This window comes from Chiloscyllium punctatum, chromosome 7 (genome assembly GCF_047496795.1).
Source record: "Chiloscyllium punctatum isolate Juve2018m chromosome 7, sChiPun1.3, whole genome shotgun sequence".
Classification (NCBI taxonomy): domain Eukaryota; kingdom Metazoa; phylum Chordata; class Chondrichthyes; order Orectolobiformes; family Hemiscylliidae; genus Chiloscyllium; species Chiloscyllium punctatum.
In genome coordinates, this window is record NC_092745.1 from 117805451 (window position 1) to 117816254 (window position 10804).

Sequence of the window (10804 nt, forward strand, 5' to 3'; positions counted from 1 at the left end):
AGGTCCAATACTTTATCACTCTTTGTGCAGAAGTCCCTCCTAAGGTCTTTCCTGAATGGCCTGGCTCAAATTCTCAGACTATGCATTCTTGTTTCAGAATCCTCAACCAGTGGAAAGAGTTTACCTTCATCTACCTTGTCTTTTCCTGTTAATGTCGATCAGATTACCCCTTAACCTTATAAATTCCAGAGAAAACAGGTCTGATCTTTATTTATTAGAAATCATTTTACTATTTATTGTCAATTCATGTACAGCCTGTACTTTAGATCCTTGATGTGTACAGCATCTCAGAAATCCTATGCCGAATAGCTTTAGCAGGCAGGCTACTGTTGAACTTTGCACGCACCATGCTATTGTTTCCATGGGCACAGTGTAGTGATTGTAATGAGGTCAGCCTGTTGGACCTCATAGAATATGATTTCCTTCAATGGGGCTTTTAACCTGGTCCATTCAGGGACCCCTGGCAGACAGATGTAAACAGGATTTTTCGAGGTTCTGTTCATGGTGGGGGCAGACTCTGAGTTAGCTGGGTCAGTGTCATGTACTATGCACGTGTAAATGAAGGGTAACTTGGTGATGGGATGGCAGTGTTTTTGGAACTATTTCACATGAGTCACTTTTGTCCCAAATAACACCAGGAATCATAGTGTTGTCCTTTGCTTTGTAACATAAGCACATCTCTTGCCCAGGTAACATTCGGTTTCATTGTAGCAATAAATACCCGCAAGTCTTCAGCTGGACAGTGTGCTCTGTCTGGTTTTGACGGCCTTGTTTATAACCTGGAAATATGGCTTTGCACCACAATCTTCCAGGTATTGAGAAAGAGCTATGGACTGCTGGATCAGCCACCCTGATACCAAGATGGAGGAAGTTAAAAATCACACAACACCAGCATATAGCCCAACCGGCTTATTTGGAAGCACTAGCTCCTTCATCAGGTGGTGGAGGAAGATGGAAGGCCAAGATGGAGAAAGACCAATATAATCTTCCCTCATAAAGTAAGCCCTGAAGTCCAGATACATTCTTGTAAACCTACATTATACTCCCTCCAAGGCCACTGCATCCTTCCTAAGGTGTAGAACCCAAATCTGCTCAGAGGGCAGTGATCAACAAAATGGATAAACTGTTAAGCCACAACAATAGGATATGTCTATGATCATACTGTGCTGTGCTTTGAATACTGTATCCAGTACTCATCGCCAAGAAACCAAGAGAGTAGGCGGTGAGGAAACAAGTAATCCCCATTATCAGAAGTCTTGAGAATAGACTGGAGAGTTTTAATCTTTTCATTTAGTAAAGGAAGCTAATAAGTGATCTTGAAGAGATACAAAGTTAAAAATCACACAACACCAGGTTATAGTCCAATAGGTTTATTTGGAAGCACTAGCTTTCAGAGCGCCGCTTCTTCATCAGGTGATTGTGGAGAATACTACTGCTTCCAATTAAACCTGTTGGACTATAACCTGGTGTTGTGTGATTTTTTAACTTTGTATACCCCAGTCCAACACCAGCATCTCCAAAGCATGACTTGGACATGTATATAATGCTTAAGTCTCCCAATGGGGATGCGATGGCCTAATGATATTATCGCTGAACTGTTAATCCAGAGACTCAGGCTCTGGGGAATTCAGTCTGAAACTTGCCATGGCAGATTGAATTCAAGAAAAATCTGGAATTAAGAGTCCAATGATGACCACAATGCCATTGTCAATTATCAAGGAAAAAAACTCATCTGGTTCACTAATGTCTAGTAACCTGCCATTCTTACCTCTTCTGGCCTACATGTTACTCTGGATTCATAGCAATGTGGTTGAATCTTAACTGCTCTCTGTGGTGTTAAAGATGGTTAATAAAAGCCGACCTAGCCAGCCATGCCTTCATTCTATGAATAACAATGAAAGAAATAATGGATTCAGGAAATATTAACCTGGAATATTACACTGATTGAATTGCAGGAGTAGAACAATGGCATGTAAGTTTGAAGTGTCAAAAAGTAATCTGAGAACTGATAGGATTTTATTTTTACTTCACTCAAAGTAAGGAACAAAGTTTCATATTAATGGAGGGCAAATCCCTGAATCCACATAAGAAAACAATCAAACATCTCTCTGGATTAAATGGGCCGAATAACCTCGTCATCCATAATAACTTGTGACATTGACAGTATCTCATGTAAAACTGCTGATGCAATGCTGATTTCCAAAACGAGTACAGAATTTGAAAACATATAGAGTTTGTTAAATGATACCTTGCGATATCAAAGATTATTTTGATGTTATTGTTCACAATGTGGTGAAACGGACGTGAATTAATTGAATGCCCAAGATCTATTAAAATGCTAAAGAATTGTTTATAGTAGAAAATGCTTTTTTCATTACCTTCAATGAGATTTGTTTTTGCTCTGGCCGGGAAGTAGGTATAGACGGTCTCACTGAACCGAACACCCTTGATAATTTATCCAGTCTTTTGCATGAAGCTGGAAAAGCAGTAGGGGGCCCCCTACATAGAAAGCATACTTGTGCCAGTACAAAGCAGAGATGGAGATAAGAAGAAAAGCTTGAGGGACCTTCATCATTAAGTACTAGTTGTGAAGATTAGTAGGCTGTATGACAGGATTAGCAATGAAGAGTCTGCTATATTGGTTAATTATGCATTAATGCTTGATAAATAAAACATCTGTAATTGTACATCCATTTTATTACAAGCTACCATTAAGTAAGATTAAAATTAATTAAAAGGGAGCCACATCCATTAGATTGTTTCTTTAAAATTTAACAGATCAAACATACGTTTGTGTAAAATTTGGCACGTCTTAATTGTGCTTTGTTGTTGCAAATTCTGTACAGTAAAATTAGACTTTTATCAGCAGAATTTGCAAAAAAATCACAAAAATATTTTTCCTAATTAATAAACAGCCTGGTAAATATCCTGTTTTGACTTTTAAATCTTAAATCTTTTTATGTTTGGCATCTTTTCTGTGCCTAAAACGTAATCAATAACCCTTTTGTTTGAGTTAGGGTCTTGTAATTTGTCAAGCAAACCTTCCTAGTGATTACCTAGTTTATTGCTTAATCTCTGGAATTTAGAACAAATGGCTAAGCAAATTTAAATGCTGTCTGTATTTGGCTGGCTCTGTAACTTGGAATGTTGTAAGTGGGGAAAAAAGTGCTTGTGTCAGAAAAACACTTGCTGGCTGTTTACTTGCAGTTAATGCTCAAATCATATTTCTCCAAACTTCAGTAATACAAGTTCAAAGAATTACTTTCAAGATACAAATTTTAGGGGGAACTAAGTTGAGTTTTGAAGATATATTTATGGGATTTTGCTTTAAGGGAATTGATTTTGTATAAGATGAAAGAAAAGACTATCTTCGAAGCTTTATATGAAAAAGCTTTGGATCTCCTGGTCATTTTCCCGATATGCCTGGAAGGCACTATGATGTAGACAATGCCAGTACATACCAATGTGAATTTTGCTGAACTCTATTGGCTTTTTAAATGTTTGAAGATTTCAGATCAAATGATTCAAGATACCAATGATCAAGTGGAGAAATTACTGATAGAAGTGTTATTAATATTTCAAATTGTTTATTTGTTGGACTTTAATTTCCAACACCCTCGAAGCACCAAACAATAAAAAAATGCTCCTCTACATAAAGAAGCATATACACAGTCAGCTTAGTCCATCAATCACACAGTTGGATGTTTTAAACATGATAAAGTCATCCATAAGACGCTGAAATGAATTGCTCATTACCTTTAAAAGCCCTTTCAAAGAATTTTACAAGTTAGGCAGGTTGCACAACACTGATATACTGCAGGGCAGTGTATAACAGATTTATCATTATTATATGGGTATAGAGTCATCCTGAGGACCATTTGTGTCACATTGAAAACTGCCTTTGTCCTGCCAGAAAGTAATCTATCTTTTTGATGTGCTACCTAGCAAGTTTAGGTAAGAATGCTGTATTAGTGATGAAGTTATATTGATGATACTGTATTAGCTGTCTCAGTATGAAAGCAACATCAATTGCTTTAAGTTACAACTGCAGATGTCTGCATTTTCCAGCCTATCAAGTTTAAAATTTGAACAGAGCTGCAAATATTTTGATTGAAAGTGGTTTGGCTTAATCTGGGAATAATTCTTGTATAACCACCTCTACATGACCATTTGTCAGTCTGTTATTTTAATAGCAAAATTCATTAATTGGCAGGCAAATGTGATTGCGCATTCATCAAAAAAAAATTTACTAATAGGCAGAGAGAGAGGAATTAATATATTGTAACTGAAGGTTTGAACCCACGATCACAGATGAAACAATTAATCTATGTCTGTAATACTGGCTACTGGTACTGGTATTCTAAAAAAAAGCTCATGACTAATGTTGCGGTTATACTGCACTGACATTTTTGGCACATCAGAGGCAAGAGACAGCGAGTCACTGGCAATGTGGCCATGTCGGTTCAAAAGGTAGTTTACCTTTTGTTTCCTACTATTTGCAGGTGTGAGGAAGGCAAATACAGCAGTCAAATTCTGCACAGCTAGGAGCCCATAAACAGCATGGGATCAATGATCAGCTTTGGTTGTGTTGTCTGAGGGAAACTATTGGCTAGGACACTTGGAAAATCCTTGGTTTCCTGCATGTATTGCCATGGGATATCTTGCCCCCAACAGAACATGGTTGCAGTTTAACATCTCACTCAGTACAACTGTGCTGTCTCCGAACTGCACTTACGTGCTCAGTTTCTGAGGTGGAACTTGAAAACAAAGCGTCTTGATGCAAAAGCAAAAGTGTTGGCTGTGCTCCCAGTCATATTTTAACTTCCTTGAAATAGCCATCTAACGTTTGATTAAATTATTGCTCGACACATTTTGTTAAAGCTTTTTACTTTGAGCTCATCAGGTCAATTTACAAGAAATACTTGAAGTCAAGAGAAAACATAAATACTGTGTCAAATGAGAATGATGATTAATTTGCAAGTGGACACTGATTAGTAGAAGTTTTGTCATGGAGCATGTACTAGTTAATGACAAATGACAGTAAATTACCAAGCTGTGATTGAACATGCAACCATACAGCTTGACCTTGATTGGTCAAGGCATTGCCCTGTGAAATGAAATAGAGAATGCTACATGTAGATGTTTCTTCTGTCTACAAGGAGTAGGGTCCTCACTGTTAATATATCTAGTTTCCAATATCTGCAAGTGAACCATATCGAGAGCCCAGTTGCTAATCCTCAATTGTTGTCTGAATGATTCTTTTAATCTTAATACCAGAGTGACTCTAGGAATAGAAGACATATATTTAAAAGACATATGGCAGCAACAAAAATAGAAATTGCTGGAAAAACTCAGCAGCAGTAGCAATATTTGTGGAGGGATGGCAGAGTTAATGTTTTGGGTCCAAAGACCTTTCTTCCGAACTCTGTCTCTGTATCAATTTCTGTTTTTTTCTTCTGATTTACAGCAACCTCAGTTCTTTTCTTTATCATAACAAGCCGTGTATCCTTTCAGGTGTTCACAGCAAGTAAGGTACTGAATACAAATTAACCAAACTGTGTTCACAAAGCTCATAATCCAGTGTCCATCATTTGAAGTGATTAAGTGATTAGACAGCACTTGCTAAACAATTCTGAGTGTGAATTATGCTGGCCACCGATTTAGGATTGTCAGGCTCACAGTGCGGTGTTCTTGTGCGAACTGGAATGTGCATGCATTAACACACAGAGTCCTGTTCTTCAAAATTGGCTAGAATATGAACACAGAGATGACAACCATGTCCTGGTTCATTTCTCAGAACAATACCTTGACCAACCAGAGACAACCTACCTGAATAAAATTTTAATCAACATTTGGCAGTTTACTGTCATTCATCATTAACTGGTGCATTCTGCATGGCTATGTCTCCACCAATCAATGTCCATTTGCTAACCAATCAGCACCCTTTTCTCAGTCAATATGTTTTTACTTTACTTTTGTATTTTTTGTGAATTTTCCTGATGAACACAAGATGAATAGCATTGACAAAATGCTCTTTTCCAGCAGTGCTTTGTTTACCAAATGACAAATTGATATAGTAGTCTCACCATTAAATATTATAAAGCCTGCACAAACAATGCCCTATCTGTTCTTTTATTTTCCAATTTCCAAATCAGCAGATTACAGTTTGATTTAGAAAGCTCAGCAGATGCCAATAAAGTGTGACAGATGTGCTTCAATGTGGATAAATATAATTTTAATTATTTAGCAATTGAGAAGATCTAGGTGTGTTGATTTTATTTATACATTAATGTTAAGAAGCCAAAAGACAAAGATTGTGGTAATAGAAGGCAACTGGGGAGGCAATGGCGTAGTGGTATCATCACTAGATTGTTAATCCAGGAACTCAGCTAATGTTCCAGGGACCCAGGTTCAAATCTCGCCGTGGCAGATGGTGGAATTTGTATTCAACTACAAAAAACCTGGAATTAAGAATTAACTGATGAAACCTTTGTCAATTGTTAGGAAAAACCAATCCAACTCACTAACATCCTTCAGGGAAGGAAATCTGCTATCCTCACCTCGTCTCGCCCACATGTGACTCCAGACCCACAGCAATGTGGTTGACTCTCAATTACACTCTGGCCAATTAAGGATGGACAATGAATGCTGGCCTAGCCAGCAAAGCCCACATCCTGTGAATGTGTAAAAAAAGGTCAATCGTTAAAGGTATAGTAATGATGTGGAAGCTACAAGGCTTTGGTTAATAATGAATAGACTGCCAAACTTGGCATTAAATGCACGTAGGCCATGAAAGATCTGTTAGGTTTCAGTGTTTACACTTTAAGACTTCATAGAACAAGTGGGTAATGGAAGTGGATTGATATAAAACTTTCGACTCTTAATCATGACATTCAAGATTTTGGATCTTTAAATTTGGAGACATTTTGGATATGATTGAGATGCATAAAATAATCAAGGGACTGGATTACCTATTTAGGATACACAATGATGCCTGATGCAAAACTAATAGAATAGTTAGATTAGATGCAAAGAATACTTTTGCTCACACAGACCACCGTATCAAACACATGACTGGAATATGCAGAGGTAAGGATTTATTGTGGTCATTTCAAAGACAGATTGATGAGTTCCTGAGGGAAGTGGATACTGTCAGTCACAGAGAGTAACAATTTTGAAAATGTTTGCCTGGAGCTACAGAGTCATAGAGTTGTACAGCATGGAAACAGACCCTTCAGTCCAATTCGTCCATGCTGACCAGTCACCCTAAATTAAGCTTGCTCCATTTATTAGTATTTAGCCCATTTCCTTCTAAGCCCTTGCTATTTATATATCCATCCCAATGTCTTTTAAACATTGTAATTGTCCCACATTCTATCACTTCTTCTGACAGCTCATTCCATACATGCACCACCCTCTGTATGATGAAGTTGCCCCTTAGATCCCTTTTCCCCTCTCATTGTAAACTTATGGTCTCTAGTTTTGGACCTTGGCTATTCACCCTATCCATGCCCCTCTATAAGGTCACTCCTCAACCTCCAACACTCAGAGGAAATGCCCCAGTCTATTCAGCCTCTCCTTCCAACCCTGGCCACATCTTTGTAAATCTTTTCTGCACTCTTTCAAGTTTAACAACATCCTCCCTATAGCAGGGAGACCACAACTGAATGCAGTATCCTGAAAGTGGCCTAACCTTTGGAAGATCTGGATGAATTACTCGCAGATTTTCCTGAAATGCTTGCAACTTATTTCCTTCCCGTTTTTTGCCTCTTCAGGAGATTTCTCTTGAAGATGAGACACCGTTACATACTGCCCTCTTGTTATTTGAACATAATGGATCTGATAAGCTTCTGATGGGCTTTTCTCTCTCATGTTTTGCACATCAGTGCGATTGCAATCTTCACTATACCTTACAGTGGCTCTCATAACTTCCTCACCATAAAGGATTCAGAACAATATGCAATTCTCCATTTTTATGCCAACAACTATAACAGACACTTCTCCCCAGTGTGGACAGAATCTTTGGGGTCCAATCAACTCATCCAGTTCTCCTCTTGATAGCTCTTTTCATTTCCATTTCAGATTTTGTATAATCATTAAAATATTCAAGCATCTTCTGGCACCTATAATGCCAGCTGTAACATTTAAATGACTTACTGTTCCTCTCTTTTTCATGGCCTTCGAGTTGTTTAATTAGCCCCAAAACGACATATTTTCCATCCAATTCCCTTTCTTTACAGTTGGTTTCTTCCATGCTTTAGGGAGAAGACAATAACATAGAATCCCTACAGTGTGGAAGCAGGCCCATCTAGTCCACACCGACCCTCTGAAGAACATCCCAGTTAGAATCACCACCTCACCCCCTCTAACCTATAGCTCTGCATTTCCCATGGCTAATCCACCTAATCTACACATATCCATGGGCGTCATATCCACTTTAACATGGTTAATCTACATGACCTGCACATTCTTTAGACTGTGGGAGGAAACCAGAGCACCTGGAGGAAACCCACACAGACACGGAGGAGAATTCCACACTGACAGTTGCCCAAGGGTGGAATTGAACTCAGGTCCCCATCACTGAGGCAGCAGTGCTAACCACTGAGTCACCGTGTCACCCCATTGATCTTGCCAATATCTGGAGCAAATATTATTCATAAAGTGCCATATGACATTAAGGCCTTTCTATGCACGTCATCTAGGATATCTTTGACTTTGATACACTTGCATCAAATCTATCTTGCCACAATTCTCCAAATTACTTTTAATCTGTTATACCTTCCCTAGTAGATATTGCAATGATAATTGATCGGAGAGCTGTTTGCGTGTTTGCTGATTGACAGTCCAGTGTAACAAAGGGAAAAACATCATGTGATGCATGGACAGCATATGATGTGTCCTACCACTACAAGAATAAATCATTCACAAATTGGAAACATAAGGAGAAGACCAACATGATGAAAGACATCAGGAATCAAGGTCCACTACCAGTATTTCTGAGACAGTGGTTACATTGATATCATTTAAAAGGAAATTTTTACGATCAAAAATAGTTTGCAAGAGATTTCTCTGATGTGCAAATGTACCTCACTCAAACATTGCCATTTGCAATCCTGCTCAAATCTATCAAGGGTTCTCATTATAGCACACACTATAGTGCTGCATCAAAGGCATTCTGAAATAATGATTTATCAAGCAAGGAATGATTGGTGAACATTTTAATAGAAGCTGAAACTCTTTAAGCTGTTTGGCAATAACCATTTTTAATGCACAGGCTATATAAAATTGGAAGATTAGTTGAGTGGTGTCATGTATGGATATAGTATGCCTATGTCTTGGTGATTAAGCAGTAGAACAACAGGGTGCATATTTAATGCAGTTAAATGGAGAGAATTCAATGAGCAGCATCACAAAATCCTCATCGACTGTCCTTTATAGTGAAGGTTTCTTCTGTGCTAGGCTCCTTAAAACTAATTGATGGCAGGTTGTGTAAATGAGCTCCTTTATAAGCATGCACATGTTTTCAAAAGACCTTGAAATCTTTTACTTTCTCAGTGATACAGTTTGCCTGATTTTACATTTACTCATTGAGTGATCTTGAGACGCTTAAAGTATGTGCTTCAACTGAATATGTCATTAGCTAATTCTATATTCACCAATTTCTAACCACTGCTATTCTTCATTTCACAGTCTCTTTCCTCTCACCTTTGTGTTGAAATCTATTAATAATATATTATGCCTGGAGATGTTCTTAAGAATGTGTTGTAAAAGTTGCCTTTCACCTGCTGTGATGCCTAATTTGTTGGTGCATAATATATATGGTTCATATTATAATGGTTTATTTTAAATCATGTTGTTATTCTTTCACTAATAGAATTCTATTCTGTCAAATTCTGTGTAGCAGTTGGTACAAGGACCAAACAAAATTCTCTCCTGATTACTTTTTTCTGGAAAGAAGGTGGAAATTGTGTTTTTTTTTTCCCTCCTGCACTAGCTAGCCATCCTTTTCTGAGCTAGGTAAAAACAATGACTGCAGATGCTGGAAACCAGATTCTGGATTCGTGGTGCTGGAAGAGCACAGCAGTTCAGGCAGCATCCGAGGAGCAGTAAGATCGACATTTCGGGCAAAAGCCCTTCATCAGGAATACAGGCATTCCTGATGAAGGGCTTTTGCCCGAAACATCAATTTTACTGCTCCTCGGATGCTGCCTGAACTGCTGTGCTCTTCCAGCACCACTAATCCGGAATCCTTTTCTGAGTTACCTAACCGTGCTAAAACCAAGTATATCGAAATTATATCTGCCTGTTTCCCTGGAAAGCTGGATGAATCTGTTCACCTGGGACAAAGTTCTGATGCTCCATGTTCAAATATGTCATGTTGATTCTGCTGTACAGAATCAACATTGCGACTGGCCTTTTGAAGTTTGCTTTTACTAGCAGCCATCACATCTTCATTGTTTGAGCTGATTATGGCAGGTGCCTCTTGCAAATCTAGTATTGATTTATCTGTCATTTCCATAGCCCAATTAAATTATCAGAGAGTTGACTGGCCTGCTATGGCTCATCCAAAACACTTTGGTCACTTATCTCTTAGATTCCAAGCTGATCTCCACATCTACTTTCTTTGCACGAAGCACAGTACACTTTGTTCTGTCAAGTAAACCTCGCATTTAGACAATGGCCACCTATAACTGCAGTGAGGGACTTTACTTCTATCAGAATCGCAGACAGATTTTGCACTTCCATGATTGTTCAATGAAAAATACTATTAAGCATAGTGGAAAATAGCCTGTCAGTTCACTAT

The 10804-nt window shown here is 38.3% G+C and overlaps 1 pseudogene; it reads right to left on the minus strand.

Moving 5' to 3' along the window:
• Positions 1–262: 262 nt before the first annotated feature.
• LOC140479366 (large ribosomal subunit protein eL33-like) lies at positions 263–10513 on the minus strand (annotated as a pseudogene).
• Between the last annotated feature and the right edge of the window lie 291 nt (positions 10514–10804).